Source organism: Sorex fumeus, unplaced genomic scaffold (genome assembly GCF_029834395.1).
Source record: "Sorex fumeus unplaced genomic scaffold, SorFum_2.1 ptg000044l, whole genome shotgun sequence".
In the NCBI taxonomy this organism is placed as follows: Eukaryota; Metazoa; Chordata; class Mammalia; order Eulipotyphla; family Soricidae; genus Sorex; species Sorex fumeus.
In genome coordinates this window covers 3,902,090-3,924,504 of record NW_026606101.1, presented here as the reverse complement: position 1 = coordinate 3,924,504, position 22,415 = coordinate 3,902,090, and the positions used below count along the sequence as shown (strand labels likewise).

Genomic DNA, 22,415 nt, shown 5'->3' with positions numbered 1-22,415 from the left:
CATGCTGCTGACTGGACAAAAGGAGACCTCATTTCCTGGAAAGTCAGATGGCCTGGTGTCTGACTCCTGTTTGGCCTGCAACCTGTGGGGTCCGGTGCAAAAGCAGATTCCTCACACCAGACAACCTCTTTGTTATCCAATCTTCTTCAAGTTCTACTATACATGCCAAGAGACTGAGTGAGGTTCTTTGGCATTGTGAGGACAAAATGAGACTATATGTGGTGGCTCAACCCAAGAATGTTAACAGAAACTAAGGACCAACGGTGATCATTATTAACAATAGTCTCAGCAATGTGCCAGGTGTCCAAAATAGATCCCCCCACCTTTTTAATCACATCATCCAATCATCAGAGCTGTTTCTCAGGAGACTGTGCGTGGTTGATTAGGATGCTGCTTCTCTTGTCCTCTGTGTATCTGCTGAGTGCCTGGAGCACCACAGGTGCTCAAAGAATGTTTATAGGAAGCAAATGGACAAAAATAACTGGTTAAAATAAGCTAGTTCACAGTGAGCATTAGTAACCAAGTTTCTTCTGGAGGTTCCAGAGATACTGTTTGCGCTCAGTGAGTCTTCCTGCTGCTACCCTGCAGATTCATCTATTAACAAGAAATTTAATCTTGTGACTTATATACTCTTCAGTATACTCTGTACATTACGGAGTCCCTCAGGTCAAACTCAAAGTCTTTAGTCAACTGAACCAGACCTTTGTCACCTGGCTATCAGGTCACATCTTCATTTCGGTGTCACTAGTTGACTCTTTTCCCTTAAATTTTGTGTTTGAACAGAGTTAAAATTTGTACGATCCTTTCAACATCACCATGTCTCTGTCCTCTAATGTGACGTTTACCCTCAAAGAGTCTCCATTTATCTTTTTCTGGTGGACTAAATAGCCTTCTAGTGAAACCTGTTGCATCCTTTTCTGCTTATTTCCAAAAGTGACAACAGCTAAAGCACCTTCCTTGATCATCTGCAGTAGGGTGAGTAGTGAGCTGAACAATCTATCAACAGATTCCTACCCACAAATACAACTGAACCCATTTGGGTTCAATAGATCTTGGTGGAACCTGGGAATGCACATTTCTAACATGTGTACAACATACTGTGATGCTCTGCATCCTGGCTATCACTTTTTTGTTTGAATAAACTGCATTATTGTTTTACAAGGGAATGAGAAATGTGGCACCTTGTCACTAGTTGAATTAATCAGTGATGGAGATATCTTTTGAACCCACATCCCTGGGACCACACCCTGAACCCCACATGACTCAATCACAGCAGAGGTAGAAATCTACCTAAATTCACTCTGCTACAGTCATCCCACCAGTACTCACGTACAGAGTAGCTCATCTAATACTCCTAGTCTTGGAGGCAAATTGTCTCACTACCCCTTTAGAACGGACAGGAGATGGGCACAGAGAAGGTAACTTCACAAGTTGCATTACAGTGGAGAAAAGGACCAAAGGGCAAGACAGCAGGACCCAAATGAAGAATGACTGTTTCTTTAATGGAATGTCCCAGAGCCTTCACGGTCATTTTCGGTTAACATGTAAGTCTTCCAGCCACACTACAAGCATCTTCGAGCTTAGAGAAATGGCCTCCTTTAACTCTGCTTCCCCATCCTGGCTCCTGGCAAAATGCAACCAATGAGCAGGCACACAAATATATACAAGGATAAAGGAGTAAATAAAAAATAGGAAAACAACACATGCTTTGGTAAGTAAATTTCCCCTCCCTATCAAGGGCAAGACTACATTTACAGAATTATTCACAGTGAGCCTCAAGGAGGTCAGGTTGTCTTCACGTTTAAAAAGCAACAAGCAAAAGTACAATGACCAAACAAAAATTACTTTGTCCCAGGAGCTGTGGGCTGGCATTCAAAGAAGGTTCTGTAACCCAGCACAAGACTGCAGGTTTGGCAAAAGAAGGCTCCTACCCCGAACTAAAACTGCTTTTCTTGTTCCCCTTTTAGATAATTTCTCTCTTTTCTCTGTCTACCAGGGGGGTCGGTCTAGCGGATGCTATTCAAACTAGCAGCTGCAAAGGGGGAAAAAAAGAGAGGGAGAGGAACTTTTCGGTTGCTTGTAATCAAGGGTAAAAATAAAAGAGGCACAATGAAAATTAAGGAAAATAAACAGCGATCAGGCCTTTTCTTCTCCACTTGCCGGTGGATTCCTGCTGTGTGTCCAACAATGGCAGAACAGGACTAGGGTGTAGGATTCCAACACCGCCTCCCACCCCCAGCATGCAAGGACAGGAAGACGCCTACACAGCACCAGAGGGATGGCACTTGGGAGACAAGACTCTCACAGCCCCCTTCGCCCACGCTGAAGGGGAGGCTGAGGCCATAGAAGGTGCAAGCTAGTTGGGAGGATGGTCCAGAAAGAGGAGGAGACGGATGCAGTGGATGCTGCCTGGCCCTTGGCTCTGAGATGGGCTGTGCTCTCAGTGATCCATTCGTTCAGATCCAGAGCCTAAGTCTGGATGCGTGCTCAAGACCTACAACTGCCTTGATGAAGTTTCTGTTCATCTCTTCTCCCCATATCTTGGGGAGGGGGGTTGGCTGTTTTTCCCTTGTAAAGTTCTGCCAGTGCCTTATAGATCTTTGACATTAACTAACTCCTTATCAGATGAGTGCCGGGTAAATAATTTTTCCCATTCTGTGCGTTGTCTTTTTACCCTGGTCAGCAACTACACTTCTTGGAATAGACCCCAAGGGACCAAAACCAAAATGGATAAAAAGACATTTGCATCCCTATGTTCCTTGCAGCACTATCCACAAGAGCTGAAATTTGGAAACAATTCAAGCGTTCAAGAATAGATGACTGGGGAAAGAAACTGGTATATACACAAGGTGGAATATTACTTGGCCGTGAAAAAGATAAAATTCATGAAGTTAGCTGTGACCTGGAGGGAGCTGGAAAGTGTCATGCAGACTAAAATTAGTGAGAGGGAGAGAGAACAACACAGAATAATCTCATATACAGGATATAAAAAACATAATGAGGGCATATCAGATATCCAATGACAATGGTAGCAAAGAAAATTAGAATTGATATTCAATAGGAAATGTGCCACTTCAGGGGGCTGAGGAATAGGACAAGGAGGGCAATATCAATGGTGGAGGGAAACATTCAATCAGGAAGAGGAGGTGGTGCTGAAAAGTGACAAAGCATTATGTATGAAACCCTATCAGCAACAGTATTGTAAACCACAGTGCAAATACTTATATAAACAAAAGGGGGGAAACCACCTCTAGTAGAAGCAGACTGGTGAGTGGGAGGCAAATGGGGGGAGAGGGGCATTGGTGGAGGGAAATGGACCCCTGACGGGATTAGTGTTGAAATATCAAATATCTGAAACCCAATTATAAATAACTTTGAAATTTCACAGTGACTAAAATAAAGCAAAGACAAAAAAGAACCACAAGTGCACTAGGCAAAGTGTTTCATCAGGTTCTATCCTGTTTCCTCTTTTCAAGGCTTTGCACCACCACTTCCTCAACATCCGGGGTCTTAGCTTGGCTCTGAGATTTCAGCAAGATGGATTGAGCCAAGCTGAGTGGACTATATAGCTTTCAGTTAAGACAAGCATGACCAACCCTACCTTAAGCCTGGTCCTCTGGTCTCCCATGAAATATAAACGCCTTCCAGCAGTTCTAAGATATAAGCAGACCTATGCTCATTTTATGGAAAAGTTCAGAGTGGGGCATAAAATTAATAATCCATGTCTGGGCCTCCCCCCCCCCCCCCCAGTGTAGACAAGGAGAAAACTTGACTTTCCCAGCCTCATTTATCTGAAAAGTGACAGAGTTGAGATCCTCATTCTGTTTCTTTGGCCAGGAGGCTACTCATTACCCCCATCCTATTGGGTATGTCCCCTACTCAAGACTGGGAAACAGCACCACAGGGAAGAATCTTAATGAGAATGGGGATTGCTTTGAGAAGCTGCCTTCAGACATACGTGATCAGACACAGGAAACAAAAGTAGAAAGCAGGAATATTGGGCCAGCTGGGAGACCAGGAAAGGTGTGAAAGGCAACAGAATTGAAAAGAGAGGAAAAACTGGAAGAGTTCAGGAAGAGAAGCCCCACCATGGATTGCTCAGAGCAGGTGCATGGCAGAGTAAAGAGAACTGGAAGTGATGAGCAAGGAAGAGATGAAGGTTTCCTAGAATCAGTAAGTGGGAATAGTCAGAATTTCCCCAGGAGCCATGGGGTCTTAGCCTAGGCAGACTCTTCAGTGATTACTCTAGCCCTCTGCTTCCCCAGTGCTGGGAAAGCCACTGGCTGGTTGCTCATCACCATTTTTTCCCTGGGAATGCCTCGCTCAAGGTTATGTTTGCCAGGAAAGGAGATATGGTGAAATTAGCCCCAGTGCAAATACAAAGACCTGGTCTTTGAGCTCAAATGAGACCCATTTCTCAAGTCCCACCAGAGCTCTAGGGTTGATTGCCTGAGCCTGAGATCTCTGATTATATTCACATTTGTATCCCAAACCTCTGCACCCAACTCTCCATCTCGGATTGTGTTTTCAGGGAACTCCCAATTTAAGATAGTCCCCTTGCCTCAGTGCTATCACCTTTATGAATTCCTTAGAGACCAGCAGAATTCAAAGCAGATGAGATGATGAGCAGGTGAAGCAAACAAACACTTACAGCTGGTCCTCAGCCCCCAGATCCTCCTGTGCAACCAGATTGATCCATGCGCCCAGGAACCAGCTATAAGATTTCCACACTGGCTCTAGCACCAGCCGTTCAGCACAGTCTAATTGTGCCAAATTTTATTTGAGTCTTCGCTGGGACTGTCACTTCATCCAATTAAGTGGAGGTTACAGAAGGATCCACTTGTCATCAACGCAACTCCTCCTTGTGCTAAATGCTCCCAGAATCTTAACTACCAACAAGGCATGATCGGAAAAGATGGCTTCAGTGGTGATGGTTGTATTTCTCTTCCACAGAGACAAATGCTGCGACCGGCATGCACCACCCGTGTACAGCTGCTCCGTAAATTAGACAGGCCTAAATAAGTCAGGCTGGAGACAGGGATGGAAGCAGAATGCAGATGAGCTTTCACCACCAGAGTGGCACTGCTTGGGAAAGACGGAAGCCCAGCGAGCTTAGGAAACAGGGTGCCACAGAAATGCCAAGCGTACAGCCAGGAGTGAGTTCCCAATCTGCTCTTTCTTGCCTAACATGAAGACTTCCATTAAGCTCCTTCCATCCTCCTCCAGGCCTCTCACGCCTTGCATAATCCACTGCAAACTCTTACCACCGCTCATGCATTCAATTATCCAGTTAATCCATTCTAGCTACCTCGGCTGACTTGACTTTCTCCAACAAGCCTCTCCTTCCCACCTCTCAGGCTTTCTACCCACCAGCCCCTTCACTTAAAAGTCTTCCTCATTCAGTGCCTCGACACCTTCTCATCATCCAGATCTTAGCTTGACCGCCATGCTCTCTGAGAAGCACCTCCACAAAAGAGATCTCCCAGGCACTAAATTATATTTGATTCCGCAACATGCCTCTAATTAAAATCTGCAATAAGATATCAGCTACATAATCTCTCAATATTCATCTCTCCCAATAGAATGGTGTGGTCCAATATGGTAGGTAGTCATTCACCATGTGAGACTACATAAATGGCTGAATATTAAATATAATTTGAAATGCAATTCTTCACTCACAATGGCCATCTGGCAAATAAATGCTCAGTGGCCTCATGGGGCTATAGAATCACAGCTCTTCATTTATACTATCACAGAAAGCACAGGATGACAACAAGCTTTTCAGTTTGATGAACCCATCTTTTGCTGGGGCCTACCACTGTTTCTGGGCTTGCAGGGACCGCTCAATAAATATTTGAGTAAATAAAAAGTAAAGTAAAGGCCCTCCCGTTGATCATCGTTTTGCTCGAGCGGGCCCAGTAACGTCTCCATTGGAGACTTCGTTGTTACTGTGTCTGGCATATCGAATACGTCACGGGTAGCTTGCCAGGCTCTGCCGTGCGGGCGAGATACTCTCGGTAGCTTGTCGGGCTCTCTGAGAGGGGCGGAGGAATCGAACTCGGGTCGGCCATGTTGGCTGCGTGCAAGGTAAACGCCCTACCGCTGTGCTATCGCTCCAGCCCATAATAAAATAAAAATAAAAATAAATAAAAATAAATTTAAAAAAACCTAATAATACCTATGTTCTGAAGAAATACGCTCCAAAGAGCTAGGAGGTATATCCACCTCTATCTGGGAAGCTAACGAAGGCATCATAGGCAAAGTGACATTTAAACTGAGTTTTGATGACAGAGTGAGAAGGTGCCCGGGTCCAGAGCAGAGAGACTAGCCAAGGTAAAGTCACTGGAGGATGAAAGATCATGCTGACTAATGCTTAGGGATTTGGTAGGTTTCTTGGTGTGGTGTTTGAATTAGAATTAAAGTGAGAACTCAGGTTTCCTTTCCTTGAATGTCAGATGCTCAGGGCAAAGATCTTTGCTTTAGTGGCCAGAATTTAAATGGGTGCTAGTGAAGCATATCATAGAAAAGCAAGAAAATATATAGTGATTTTTTTTCAGTCCCAGCAACAAAAGAAATTCAGACATTCCATATACAGACTATGTCATTGGATAGACTGTTAGAAACCCCTGGTCCTTTTGCTAGTCCGCAGCCTGTGGTTTTGATGCTAAAGATACACTAGCCCACACAGATTGCATGAGACGAGGGACCAAGCTGGGGTAGATAAACACAAGAGCCGATCTCTTTAGCTTCTCAGCTTGAAAACACAAGGGGCAGCGTCTAGCAGAGGAAAAGTTGACCATTCTACATGATGCCCAAGTCTGCTTTCTAACAATGACCTCCTCCAAAGCCTTAACTGCTGCACTGCAATGATGTGTGAGTCCGAAATCTGCCTGGGAACAGGGGTAGTTAGGAGGGTAGTGAGGCTCCCAGGAGACAAAACCTTGGGTGCCATGTTCCTTCAAGGGAGGAGAGTTAACGTGCTTCTGAAACACGGCTCATTTATACAAGCAAACAGATCTGAACACCAGACGGGAGGAATTCCCAGAGCATACCCACCTCTTTGATTTGCCTTGTGAGAAGAAAAAGAAAATGAAACAAAAGACATAGAGAGAGAGGGGGAAGTTGGTAGAAGCCCAGGAAGCTGATCTGCACAAATCACCTCCTACCTAACCTTGCAGGGCACCCTCCTCCATGCCAGCCCCGGGTCTTTTGCTGGGAAGATGCTGATCGAGCTGTAACTGGCTGGGGAGCTCATTAGCACCTGACTGGAGCCAAGGGCTGCTTGCCTTCGAGGAGGTATTCTGAAATCTCACATCAATTCCTTCTTGGAATCAATAAAATGTTTTTGCAGTCACTCATCAGCCTTTGGAAGCTACAGATTTCTAAGGAGACCAACTGGGTTTCTCTGTACTCGAGCCATCTCTTCATAGAAACCAGAGTCCAGCCTTTCTTTGCACATCAGTCCTCTGGACTTCAAACACAGCATGACACATATCTGGGAGAAGAACCTTCTGGGATGAGCTGGGAGTAAGGATCCAGGACTCATCTTGGTGTCTGGGCAACGGAGGCAGAAAGTACTGGTGACAGTAAGCACTGCCTTCTCCAGGCACTTCCAGAGATGGCTTTGGAATTTCTAATAGGAATTGGATTCTGAAGGCAAGTCTGCCACTCAGAGGAAGGCCTCAGACCACTGTGCCTGAAACCTACTTTCCTTTATGCTTCCTGTGCTGCCTAGAGCAACTCAGAGCTGCCTTGCATGTGGCCCTCTGGGTCCAGGATAACCTTAAACCTGTCTATAGGAGGTGGGGGTGGAAGGAGCTCAGCTCTGGCAGGCAGGGCATGGCTGGATGATCAGAGGACAGTGAGACAGGAGTTATCATGAGCCCTCAGAAGTCCAAGGGTAGTTGAGGGTGAGTGGGTGAACCACTGGCCACAGTTCAGCAGTACAACCTCCAGCAGCCAGTTGGTGTGGCTGGTCTTCAAGGCCCATGACCCCAATCTGAATGGACAGTGATCGATCCTACTGGGCTTCAAAGATTAAACTCACAGAAGAGCAGAGCTCAGCAAGATCTGAGAAGAAAAGGCTCTAACCCGACCCCATATGCAGAATGAAGTGACATTTACCATATCAAGATCACCTGTGAGATTTATCTACGATCATCTTTTCAAAGTGATGGAATTTGACATTATAATGATGTAAGAAAATCTGTGATGATCATCTGATTTTGCTGTTATAAGTGTAAAACCATGACAGAATGACATGGACAATTCTGAGATAGCTTTAGCTCTGAAAAGCACTTTATGTGGCATTGAAGTCAGTGGGAGTACTAATACACTACAAAATTTATCAAGGGGGTTTTAATTACATGGTAGCACTGTAGCACTGTCCTCCCGTTGTTCATCGATTTGCTCGAGCGGGCCCAGTAACGTCTCCATTGTGACACTTGTTGTTACTGTGTTTGGCATATCGAATATGTCATGGGTAGCTTGCCAGGCTTTGCCGTGCGAGCGAATTACATGGTATACTATGAATAAATAACTAATGTTATATCATAGTGCCCTACCTGCTGTACTATCTCTCTTGACACTTACCCATGGCTTAAATCAGAAATGTGTATAGATGCATGTATGTGTATGTGCATGTGTGGTCATGTGCCTGTACTGCTAGGGAAGGGAATGAACTACTCCAATCCCAATTAAGAACCAGGGTTTATTGGCCAGAGAGATACAGGAGTAAGGCACTTTCCTTGTAAGTGCACAACCCTGGTTCCCAAATCCTGCCAGGAGTGATCCCTAAGAAGATCCAGGAATAAGCTTTGAGCACAGCCAGGTGTGGACCCACAAAAAACAAAACAAAAAAAAAACAAAAAGAACAAAAAACATGGTGTCTTTCTAGTCTAGAATCATTTTGAAAAATATACATACACACACATATATATACATGCAAATGCATACATGCATAAAAAAATTGATGCATTAGTGAGCTTTTTCTGCCAAAACAAACATCCCCAAATCTAAAAGACATAGACACTAATTTTTTATTCTCAGGACTCCAGGTTGACTTTGCTTGGCCAGGCTTTGGCTGGGAACTCCACACTGAGTGTAAATCAACGTTCAATATGTTCCTTATTGAAGCGATGGAGCCGAAAAAGCTGCCATCGTTTTGCACATTGTGGCAATGGCCAGCAATGTGGGAAAATGCAGAGTAGAAATGCATGACCTCTTCTGGGAACTGGCTGGTTTCCTGCCCAGATTCTGGGGCCACCATGGCCAAGCTCACTCAGTGGATCCCTATAAATTGTGTCCTGTCATAATGAGCTCAGGGAAAAAAATAATCTGCAGAACACCGTTTCCAGGGGATTTCTAGAGCAATGTATGTGTTAGGAACATTTGAAGTTAACACTGCAGATAATTCACTAGTGCTTGAGTAAGGTGCTGGCAGAACTGGGAGTGTGGGAAGGGTGCAGACTGCTATGTGAGATGAATCCTGGGAAATCTAAATTCTTTCTGTACAGTCCAAACTGACTCTATGAACTGAGATGCGGTGGGGGGGGGGGAGACAGAGAGACCAGCAGTAGCCCGGAATGACCTTATGGTTCTCTTTGGGGTCACAGGAATTGGCAAATGTGGCATCTTATAGAAAAGTCAGCTTCAGTCTTGTTGACTCACCCACTACTCACCACCTTGCTCTACTGATTCCTGACTAAATCTGAGGAGATGCACAGCAACCAGAAAAAATTCATGGAAACACCAAACCCCATGGCTGAAAACACAGGGGAACCTTTGGGTGATGAGTGGGTCAAGGATCCACCCTGCTGAAGCACCCACAGTTGCACCCACACCCCACCACTGCAGTCACATCAAGGGCTCAACTCCACCCCTTCATGAATATTCTCTGCAGAGACTCCAAACTGCAAATAATTTCTGAGTTCTCAATGTCCAGACTGAGAACTCTGAGGCCTTCTTGGAGTCAGGGTGGGGAGCCTTCTCCCCACCCCATCCCATACTTCCAGAAGTCCCAGAAGCCACATCCACCTCCCCCAGATTCCAGGCCAACTCCTTGGCCCAGATCATAGAGCTTGAAGTCTTTGGACCTCACAGCTGCACTTTCCAATTCCTCAATACCGAAATTCCAGTTAGGAGTACCTTGATTTAGATGGGAAAATAACATAGATGCCAACCAAACACAACAAACAAAAACAATAACACAGAAGACTCAACTAGCACAAAGATTTTAACAAATTCTTAGACAAGGACTTAACAACCGTGTGATGAAAATATAACAGTTTTCACATAAAATGGATTTTATACTTAATTTAATACTGGAGCTTTGTTATAGATAACAAAGTTGATACCAAAGTCAACTCTAGAATTATTTCCACAGTTGTGGCATTTGTCCATTTGTCTACACTAAATTAATTTAAAATTTTATTTTTAAAAACGAAAGGAAAGTAAGTTCATGGCTGGGTCAGGTTTTACACCCAGTGCCCCTGACCACCCGCCTGAGATTCAAGTCTCACTCTACCCTTCTGAGAAAGCGGGTTGAGATGGGATTGTTGGGGGTGTCTTTCCTAGATATTTTTCTTTTCAAAATTTTTTTAATGTTTATTTTTATTTCTTTTAGGCTGAAGCTTAGCTCCCAAAATAGACTATCTTTTTCGGTAGCCCTGTCATTAGCAGTTGCTACAAATGCTTGGTCCCCTACGTGCTGAACTGCAAGAACAACACTGGAAAAGTGTAATGAGAGCAGGAGTCTCCGTAGAGCCATCATGAGGGCTGTGGCTGCGGTTCCCAGCTCTCTTGGTCTCCACTAGGGCCTGGCCAGGACCCAGACCTCCCCAGGGCTGTCCAAGGCTCCATGGGGGCTTCCAACACTCTGGCATAGGCTCTCCTATTTGCCTGCGTGTATGCTTCCCCAAAGAGAATTTCTACTCTGCTTTCCCCACCCCCCGGCACCTACTCTCCAACCGTGTGTCCTATACCCATTGAGTTATTTCACCTCTTTGAATCTCTGCTTTCTCACCTGGAAAGTGAAAACAAGAATAACCATGGGTTCTTGGCGCTGAAGCCATAGCACAGCGGGTAGAGCATTTGCCTTGCATGCGGCGGACCCAGGTTCAGTTCCCAGCATCCTATATGGTCTCCCGAGCACGGCCTGGAGTAATTCCTGAGTGAAGAGTGAGAAGTGACCTGTGTGCATCGCTGGGTGTGACCCAAGGGGAAAAAAAAGAATAATCATGGGTTCTTGTTTGGCATCATCATCCTGTCCCCACTCAAGTTGTATTTGCATTCTATTCATGCAGCACTCAATTTACAGGCTTCCTCAAACACATCAGGGACCTAGAAATAAAGGGATGAACTGGCCACATCGTTAAAGATCAGGCTAGCAGGAGCCCCTGAGAGGGAGCGTTGGGGTGCCTTGCCTAAGTTTTGCAGAGGGAGGGAAGAGGACCAGGACAGGAAATGCTCCTTGATCACCTGAGCGGAACTGCTGTGAAAATGTCAACAATAAATATAAGGATATTGGAGAAGGGAGCTGCAGGGGCAGAAGCAGAGACACTCATGGTACTAATTCGACAGATTTCTAGCCTGGTCACAGTGCAAGGATCTAGAAGGAAAAGACTGCAGAAGGATTTACCCCATAAAACAGAAGTCAGCAAAGGACCCGGGGAGATGCAGAAAGGCTGAGTGCAGGCTTTGCATGTGGGATCCCTGGATTCAGCCCCTGACCCCATACTCAGCATTATCAGAGCCCCCCAAGCACTGAGAGGGTGTGTGGCTTTAAAACAAATAAAAATCCAGAAAAGGCACTGAGTTACAGAGCACCACCAAGATCGGGCAATTGAGGCATTTATGCAACAAACACACAAACAAAATCTCTGCCAAGCATCTGGGGCAGAGAAACATAAGCACAGACCCTATACCAGTTTTCACAGATCTCATGGTCTAGGGAACTGACACATTTGCTAAAAGATGTGCAGTTTAGAGATCACCCCTGTGGCAAGGCTAGGCAAGGCATTATAGAAAGGCTGGGTGCATCCGAGGTCCTGTGAGCAGTGATGTTACTATCTAGGAGTGGGGCTCTCATCTGTCAGGGGTGACCAGGAAAGGGTGTCTGTGGCTGGAGAAACACAGTTACAGTTGATGGAGGGGCCTCTCCTGGAAGCAGTGGGATACTGGACCATGAGGGCAGACTTCAATCAAACTGTAGAATACAGACAGGCTGTGGAAAGGGAATGGAGAAACACAAGAGGTAAGAAACCCACCCTTTGCCCTGCTCTCGCCATCCTCCTATGGCCTGTCCTCCACCCCCCAAGAGACTGTTGTCACTGTTTCCACTGAGGAAGGCACACGCCTGCTTCCTCACCAAAGAGGATGTATTTTTGCTGAAAAATGAAAGAGACACTAGAAGAATTTAGGCGATATGGACATTCCTTAAAAAAACTAGAAATTGAGCTTCCATATGACCCAGCTATACCATTTCTGGGACTATGTCCCGAGGGTGCAAAAAAAAGCATAGTAGAAATTACATCTGCACTTGCATGTTCATGGCAACACTGTTGACAATAATCAGAATCTGGAAACAACCCAAGTGTACGAGAACAAGTTGGTTAAAGAAATTTTGGTACACCAACACAATGGAATACTATGCAGCTGTTAGGAAAGATTAAGTCATGACATTTGCTTATAAGTGGATGGTCATGGAGAGTATCATGCTACGTGAAATGAGCCAGAAAGAGAGGGACAGACATAGAAGGACTGCACTCATTTGTGGAATACAAAATATCATTATATAAGATTAACGATCAAGGACAGTAGAGACAGGGCCAGGAATATTGCTCCATGGTTGGAAGCCTGCCTCATGAGCTGGGGGAAAAGGCAGCTGGGATAGAGAAGGGATCACTAAGTCAATGATGGTTGGGGGATCACTCAGGTTGGGAGATGTGTGCTGAAAATAGACAAAGGACCAAACATGATGGCTTATCATCATCTGTATCGCAAACCATAATGCCCATAAGTAGAAAGTAAGAGGCAAACTGTCTTCCATAGAGGCAGGGATACTGAGGTGGGGATGGGGGTGGGTGGGTAGGGATACTGGGGACATTGCTGGTGGAAAATGTACACTGGTGAAGGGATGGGTATTCAATCATTGTATAACTGAAACCCAAACGTGAAAGCTTTGTAAGTGTAGCTCACAGTGATTCCATAAAAAAAATTCTAGAAAGAAAAAAAGACTTTAGGAGAAACTGGGGATTTAGCATCTATGAAACAGAGTGGGGAGTTGTGCATTTAATTGTGTCCCCCAGGAAGTTGAAATCAGAGCTTCACATATGTAATTCAGAAGAGGGCAAATAATTACTTGGGAGAAGAAGAGGGACATTCCAATGCAAACCTTCCCAGAGTACCTGTGAGGCTGGAGACAGATACTGGAAGGACATATCTACAAGCCAAGCCACACCAAGGATCACCAGCACCAAGACCCAGATTTCCCCAATGTCTCCAGAAAAGAACCATCCCATTGAGTTCCTGAGTTAGAGAAGCTGTTCCCCAGACATGTGAAAGAATGGATTTCTGTTAACATATGTCATCCAGCTGGCTGTCATCAGTTCTATTGGCCTTAAAAAAAATTAACAACACAGAATAAATTTTGGCCACTCAGCAGACATGGGTTGGCAAATGGAAGTTCCCCAAGAACTGCACCCAGTTACCATGTAGGATCAGGTCAGGAGGCAGCTGGTGTCAGCCCTGTGGGTGGAAAGCCAGCAACTGCCATCCTGTCTGGACCATCTGACACCAGCCTCACAAAGGTTGACCCGGTGGGTTCCACCTATACCCAGGACGTGGGTTTGCAGATGCACTGGTGCATGTCCTGGGGTTTGAATACATTCACATAGCTGGTGCTTGAACACAGTCACTCCGTGGACTGCTTTGGGTCCACAGGAACATACACCATCAGTGCCTGCCCACCGAGCACTCATTGTTTACTGAATGAAAGCCCACATTCCTGTCACTCTCAGAAATAATCTCATTTGTTGTTATTTCCCTCTTTTCTCCTCCACTAGACTATGCTGCAAAAATAACAGCCCTGTTCCCATCTGGCTCTTTGGTGCATCCCTTGTGTCTGAAAGATTCTTGGGACACAGTCGGTGTTTCCCAAACTTAACCTGCTTTGTTGGTCAATCAATAAGGCCTGTCGAGTGAGACCACGCTGTGCAGGAATATATTCCTCTACTCACTGAGAAAAATGGGCTAAGATGTCACTGTCTTTAATAATAGGACATTCAGGGGAAGATACAATGCCTCACATTTGTGCTACCCCATACCATGCCCCATAAACCTGAACATGGGACTTACAGACCCGCTGCCAACTACCCCATCGGCAGGGACAAGACTGGGATCAGACAAACATGGGCATGTGCGGGCAGGATCCAAGAGCTGGAGCTCTGGCTCTGCTTGTGAAAGACCTGGACTGGATCCCCAAGCACTGGGAGTGACCCCCAAGGACCAAGCTGGCCCCAATACCCTTCAGGATAAGAAAAGGAAAAACAAACAAAAAGACAGACAACAACAACAAACAGGCAGGACAGTAACAAGGTATGAACCAGTACAAAAAAGGGAGAATGGAGAGAGTTATAGAGGCAGAGGACAGAACTGAAGGATTGTGATGAAGGGGAGAGAAAGCATTTTCCAGGAAGAAGCATCTAACAGAGGACAGAACCAGCAGGACAGAGGATGGCAGGTTACCCAAATGTGAGCACATTAGAATGAGGTCAGAGAGGATGACAAGCAGGCTGGGCTATGATGGAAGAGAGAAAGGAAACAGCCATAGAGGCAGAAAGAGAATCGAGAGGGGCCCGACCCCGGGGAGGGACGAACCCCTAGGTACACAGAATAGCCTGAGACCCAGTCAGCTAATTAAAACCCAAAATTCAAGTATGCCATCTTCCCGCTGCTATTTCCGCATGAAGGCCACAGGCCCAGGGCCACCCATCAGCCTGAATATTCTCTTCTCCACTGCCCGGAGCCCTCTGCAGGGGGTGGGGAAATGCCCTGGGGTACCCACCTGTGTCTCATAGGCTACTCATCCCACGGGGGACGAACTCTTCCCCTGAGGCTGCTTGTCGAGAAGGGCTGGCTGTGGAGCTGTCAGTTCCCAGGGCACCCCTAGCACAATCTCTGGTGTGAGTGTGCGCAATGAGAATAATAGCACAGAGGAGGTATGAGCAGAACCAGAAGTCAGAGAGCAGACAGGGCCCAGTGGTTGGAAGGGGCTGAGACTTTGCGGCAGCAGCTCATGCCTGGGCATCCAAAGGACCAGGGCCAGTATTCCCAGTGGGCACAGATCCAGTTAGAGTAGGGTTGCTGCCACTCACCAATGAGTGATCCGGGCACTCCCCTTCCCTGCTATCAGGCCCAGAACACCCCTGCTGAGTCCTTCTGCCAGGTCCATCAGCAGCCACATAGCCAAGTGGACAGGGGTGAAACTGAGGACAGCTGCAGAGAACTCCAGATCTGGAAGTGGGAAGGACCTAGGCATGTGTCCACCCGGTATGGGGGTGGGCCACAACTTCTGAGGTGCAAAAGAAAGACAAGGAGCGGGGTGCAGCTGACAGAGGGAATCCATCCACAGTCAGAGGGCTGAGAAGCTGGGTCAGAGAGAAAGGAGCTGTACAAACAGATACCCAGGCAACTTGCTGCCTTGCTGCAGGAGGCTGGGCTAGTTCAGGAGCAGCAGCCACTAGGAGCTTCCAGAGAGGTTGGTCCACTGTAGACTGCATGGGGTACACGAGCATTGCTGTACTACACACTCCTGCACCAGATGCAGTTCTCAAAATTTGCTCTAACCACTTTGTACATGCAACTGCATGTGTGTTTGTGTGTGTACATGCTTTCTAAGTTCCAAAGCTAGTGGGATGCAGCACAGGGTGTGACAAGACAGAGAGAAGATAGAAGAGGTTTCAGAGATTGAAAGGCCATGACCACAGAAAACAGATAAAGTCGGAAGTTATTAAATATGAGCTTCTGGGAATACTTTTCATACATTTCAAGGGAGGGGCTGTTTTCTGTGGCATCCCACTTGCAGATAAACTAGGGATTCTGGGTGCTGGTCTCAGATCCAGCTTGATCCCATTTTTGCAAAGGCAATAATTATAGGTGTGACCTGGAACTAAACAACAGTCAAGAGATGACATGGGGAGGTTGGTTGGTAATCAGGAATCGAACAGCTGTAATGATGAAAGGATAGATGCACAAGGTGTTGGTCTGAGATTAGGGCTTAAAGGCAGAAGCAGAAGGCCCTAGTCTGAACTCAATGAAACCCCTGGTAGAGGTTAGTGCCAAGCAAGGGTGAGTGTGATTGGTAGTGGGGAGCTTCAGTCCTTCATCTCTGTCTACCCGAGAAATCATGGAATCCAATCCATGGAGCCAAGACCACAAAGACATCTGGAAGAGTAGGCCATGTTCCTAAAACCACTGGGTCTGTCTGTCACCTCCTATACTACATAAGCTGACCAGGGAAAGAAGGTGAAAGGCCAGTGGGATGACCATTCAGCGTCCCCAAAAGAGAAGACACAGGGCAAGTCCAAATTATCCTGCGAGAGCAACCCCCTCCCAGTATATCCATAGAAGAAGAGACAGCAGGCAAAGCCCCAGCTATGTGCCCGCACTCTGAGACCAGTCCCTTCTAATTGCTCCCAGGCACCCAGAAAATGCCAGGTGGGAACTTGACGCTGTCCTGGTGCCATAGACCTGTCCACTGCATAGGTGGGTAACCTGGAGTGAGGTCACTGAGCTGCAGAGGCAGCAGGCCAGGGAAAGGAATGGCAGCGTCCCTCGCAAGATGCCATCTCCCTGCACCCAGGACTGGGTCACACCCAGAAGCTGCCTTTCCTCTCTCCTCAGTCCCCTATAGCCAGTACACAGGGACGTGTAGGCTGCACATGGCCTTTGGGATCCTGGTGGCCACCTGGAGATCCTGCAGCCTGAAATGTAGTCTCCAATCGCTCAGCAAGAGGGGCTAGGACAGAGACTTCACACTATTTCACTGACTTGTTACTAATTTTAAAAGTTGTATTTTATTTTTTAACAGGGGCCATTCCCAGTAATATGATGACCAGAGGGTGTCTGGGCACCACCAGGACCACTCTGGGTGATGCTCAGGGTCCTGCAGTGGTGGGGATCAAACTCAGGGACACACACACACACACACACACACACACCACACACACACACACACACACACACACACACACACGGCAGATGCTCTATTCCTTGAGCCATGTCCCTGGTGAGAGAATTCTTTCCTCAAGTTCAGATTTTCTAGGAGTGCAGTATTTTCTAGATTTTCTTTTCTAGGAAAAAGTTTTCCAATATGCTGCCTGAGCCTCTGTGCTGCCTGCAGCCATGTGGCCGAGCACATTTGGTACGTGAGCACACATGTTCCCCGCATCTCCCCTTTGAGATGTGTACTTTCATGCTTTCATGTCTAATGCTGAGATGCGTGTAAGGGCTCTCTCTACCCTTGCAGAAGCCCAGGTTCTCTCTTGAGCATGCTACTCTCCACTCTCTCCCATAGCGGTAGGGCGTTTGCTTTGCACGCAGCCAGCCCGGCTGAGCCGGGTTTGATTCCTCCACCCCTCTTGGAGAGCCTGGCAAGCTATTGAGAGTATTCAATATGCCAAACACAGTAACAAGAAGTCTCACAATGGAGACGTTACTGGGCTCGCTCGAGCAAATTGATGAACAACGGGAGGACAGTTTGTTTTTGTTGTTTTGTTTCCCTTCAAACCCGCCAAGTGAAAACTGTAATTTCACTAAAAAATTTCACATCTTTTTTTTTTTGCTAGATCCCAGCCTGGAAGAGGTGTATTTCACCTGGGCACATAATCCTCTGACGCCTCTCAAAACTGGCCTCTGAAACAAGTAACCTTCTTAGCTACCCACGAGGAAGTCAATGGCATCATTAAAGTTGACTTCAAATTTTTCTAGCTGATACAAAAAAGATTCAGATTCTTCATGTTCAGCATGACTAGTGACCCCAAAAGTATTAGGCCACACACTGAGGCTCATCTGCTTGCACGCAGCATCAACATGAACAAGTGGGCAGTCCTGGGGGACACAAGCCAGTTTTGTCTTCTGCTTCTAAGGGGCAGCGTCCCAACCACCCATCTCTCAGCTCCTCTTTGGAGAGGCATTTCCAATTGCCACCTAAGACACAGGAAAGACAGCCCTGTCTCTTTGCAGACCCCAAGGCTCTCCACTCCTATGTGAGAGATTAGAAGGGCAAACAGTGGAGCACATTTAACTGCTGATCAGCTCAGACAGGATGCTCACCCGCTATGGGAACACAGGATGGGCCGCTCTGCCAACAGTGGCCTGCCCGTGCTGCCAGGCTGAGCTCCATCTGAAAGCAAGAGTTCCACTGCCGGGTGGAAGCCACTCACATCTGCCTCTGGCTACACATTGGAAGCAACAGACCTGCTCCTCTGATCAATAATGAAAAGTTGGTACAAGCACATGTCGTTCAAATGCAATGAGGCCAAATTCTCATACCCTGTTCTACCAGAGGCCAAAAAAGAATGAAAAGGCTAGATCAGATATCTTTCAAAAAACTTGGAATGGAGCAGAGAAATCCATCTGGTATCAAAAAAGATTGCTGACAATCCCAGAGGTCATCATTTCTCTCCCATACTGTTTCAGGGAGGTAACTGTTGTCTAGGGGTGAACAAGTTTGAAACCCACTAGTATTCCACAATCTTCTCTTTTGACACATAATTAAGGACCAGAGAAAATTATTATTGTAATATGATTAGCAGTGGAACAGTATAGAGGCTCTCTTTCTTGTAAGCTAATGCTATCCTTAAAATTCTACTACTCAGTCCCCTGAATTGGGATAATAGCATATCTCTGGAGGGATGGAGCTTAAAGATTTCAATGTGAGCATAATGCAAACCCCATGGCTTTCACTGGGATACCACTGTCCCCTCTCATTGTCCCATAGTGCTTTATGGCATCTGTCCCCACTAACTACTCTAGCTTTTGCTTTTAAGTGTGTCACCTTAATTTCATCATGTGGATCATTTTGTAAGAACTGGTGGTATTCATGCAAACTGCAAAATTTCCTCTCTCATGGATGGAGACATAGTACAGAGGGGTGAAGCATTTGCCTTGCCTGAATTTAACTCAGGTTCAGGACTCCATGTGGTCCCCTGTGGACCACAACACCCCATATGGTCCCCTAAGTCTCACCAGGACAGATTCCTGAGCACAGAACCAGGAGTAAGCCCTGAGCACACCTCCAGATATAACCCCCTCAGAGAAACAAAAAACTTCCCTCTCTCTGCAGCCCACAGCTCCCCATTTGAAGTCTTGGCAAGCAAGGCTGACTATTCACCTGGACATTTCACATGAGACCCTCCGGAACCAGACCCTAGGCTGCCCTGCCCACAAGACTGTGCAGTGGCCCAGCACTAAACCTTGATGCCCCTGATAGGGGTTTCTTATCCCCCCTCGACTGGGCTTCCACATGTCAAATCCAGCCACCCATCCTCTTTTCCTTAACAAAACTGTGCAGCATTTGCCCTTGAAAGTTGTTTTGGGCCATGCAGACTTTACATCAATATGCGATGGTTGGGGAGAGATACATTTACAAAATAATATTCTCCTCTTTCTCCTCCTCATCAGGGTCTGGGAGATGGTTTAAAGGGCTTCAACACAAAGTTTGCATGTAGGAGCCTCAGGTTTGATCCCCAGTCAGCATATGTTCTCCTGAGCACCACCAAAAAAAAAAAAATCAGCTCTGAGCACCACAACTTAAGTAGTCCCTGAGTACAGCTGGTGTGGCCCAAATACAAGCAAACAAAACAAACAAGATAGCAATCCAGCTTTCAGATTGTGCAGAATTTTGAAACTTGAATATATATATATGTATATATATACATATAAATATATATAGGGAGAGAGATGGAGAGAGACAGAGACAAATAGATAGAGACAAAGACAGAGAATGAAAGAAAGAATATATAAATATATCACGGTCCTCCTGTTGTTCATTGATTTGCTCGAGTGGGCCCAGTAACGTCTCCATCATGAGACTTGTTGTTACTGTGTTTGGCATATTGAATACATCATGGGTAGCTTGCCAGGCTTTGCCATGCGGGTGAGATACTCTCAGTAGCTTGCTGGGCTTGCCAAGAGGGGCAGAGGAATTGAACTCAAGTTGGCCATGTTGGCTGCATGCAAGGCAAACGCCCTACCCGCTGTTATCGCTCCAGCCCATATAAATATGTACATACATATATATCCTTTTTTATTGGACAATGGTGGGTTTTGGTCATACCCAACACTGCTCAGAGGCTATTCCTAGCTCTGTGCTTAGGAGTGATCTTTGGCAGTGTTCAGGGGACCATATATGTGGGTGCTAAGGATTCAACCAGGGTCGATACACACTGGGCAAGACCTTAATCTCTGTAGTATCATCCTGCCTGTCTTCTCTTTTTTAAAATCTTTATTTATGTATTTGTTGCTTTTTTGGGTCACACCCAGCAATGCTCCTGGTTCTACACTCAGGAATAACTCCTGGCGGTTCTTGGGAGACCATATGAGATGTTGGGGATTGAACCCAGGTCAGCCGCGTGCAAGGCAAATACCCTATCCGCTGAACTATTGCTCCATCTCTGTCTTTTCTTTTGGGGTAAGAAAGTTTGGGTTCAAAAAGTTAAGTTTGGGGACGTTACAAATGGCTTTTCCTGATTCATCTTGTATTAATTACTATAAAATTAGCTGCTGTAACAGTTAAACCCCAGAGCAGAATAGTTCAGCACAATAATTGTTATTGCTTAAATACAAGACCTGCTTAGCAGGCAGTTTTTCTCCACAAATGATTCAGAGACCCAGGTTTGTCCAATGTTTTGAAGCTGGCATTTTCCCAGGACTTGGTACTGCCTACATCCCATAAAACAAATAAGAAAGAGAGAATGGAGAGTGACGACCTACATATCACACACTCAGACTCTCAAATCTTGCATCCTGCTCACCTCCCTTTGCTTAGAAGAAATCCTATGTCCCTTCTGAGAACAAGGAATGCTGAGAAATGTAGTCCAGGGAGAGTGAGGGGCAGAGCAATCAGTCTACCGTCCCCTCATATTGGGTCTCCATGGTGACTGTATGGGAAAGAGGGGGAGAAGGAAACCGCCCCACCAAAGCATAAAACCTAGGATTCCATCAGTTTTCTGAGGCTGAGAAAAGATGAACTACATTTTCTGCATCTCATCACCAGCTCTGCCTTCTTCCTCCTAACTCTTACCTCTCCAGAAGTCAGTGGAGAGGTGGTAAGAGAATGAACACTATAATATCAGAAATAATGAAGTCTCAAGGCTGAAGAAATAAAACAAGGGTGAAGGCAGGTATCTGACATGTGGCTGAACATCAATTCAATTCCTGGTACCACCTGAACCCCTGAGCCACGTGGATCTCTGAAGATCCCCGAAATTTGTCAGGTGGGGTTCTGGGGGCCTTTGATCATTGACCTCTCGGTGATCTTTAGCACCACAGGGTCTGAATAGCACCAAATCCTCAGGCTCCTGCCCTGCACTTCTGGTCAAGTTGGCCAAGAATCATCCGGAAGGAACCCAGACACATCAGCATTGCTTGGGACACCCATCCTCAACAAAGGAAGTCTCCCCAGGGTGAGGGTTTCATCACCTTAGCACAGCTGACCTGCAGGGCTGGAATGGTGGTGGCTGATCTGTTCTGGGAAGGGGTAGTAGGGCGGAGGGGGAATTTGGCAGCATCTCTGGCCTCAGCTATGTGATGCTAATATGCATCTTCTGTGTATTATCATTAAAACTCTAATAATAGTGCAGACGTGGAAAAAAATTACATAGGTAAGGCCACTGGGCTGAGCAGTGGTTGTGACATTTCAGAGATACATTTGGTGTGCATTTAGAAGCAGTGCCCAAATAGCCCCTCCAAATCTGGAGCCCAAGACTCAACTGAGTTTTGGCCAGTACAAAACTTTGATTCTTCAGAACAATATTGCACAAAGAAGAGAAACTTGTGGGAAATTAGCATCAGGAGGGGAAGAATAGGGTCTGAATGATGGCAGAAAGAGGTTCAGCAAGGAGGATGAAATAGCATCTCACGTGAAATATCCATTTCAGTTGTCTGGCAGGCAATGAGCGATCAACAAACGTCAGCCCACAACAGACCTTGCAGCTCCTTCCAGGGCCCAGATAGTTCCTCCATTTGAACACAGGAGGGTAATGTTCCAAGTGAATGAGAATTTAATGCAATTGCCATTTGATTTAATTTCCAAATGCGTTAAAAGTGTTAATGCAACACATCAGCATGCAGCTGATGAAGTAGTCAAAATAATTCAAGGAAACCAATACTTGTCAGGTTTTATTTATCCACAT

General features: G+C 46.1%; 1 protein-coding gene and 1 non-coding gene across 17 annotated transcripts in view; one reads left to right on the top strand and one right to left on the bottom strand.

Annotated features, from left to right (window-relative positions):
* The window catches only part of PTPRT (protein tyrosine phosphatase receptor type T), a 1,141,641-nt gene that overhangs the window by 660,083 nt on the left and 459,143 nt on the right, over positions 1-22,415 (bottom strand). The gene's annotated exons all lie outside the window — the stretch shown is intronic.
* LOC130030867 (small nucleolar RNA SNORA69) lies at positions 8,155-8,270 on the top strand. Its single transcript, XR_008793535.1, has one exon. It is a non-coding gene; the product is annotated as a small nucleolar RNA SNORA69 (small nucleolar RNA).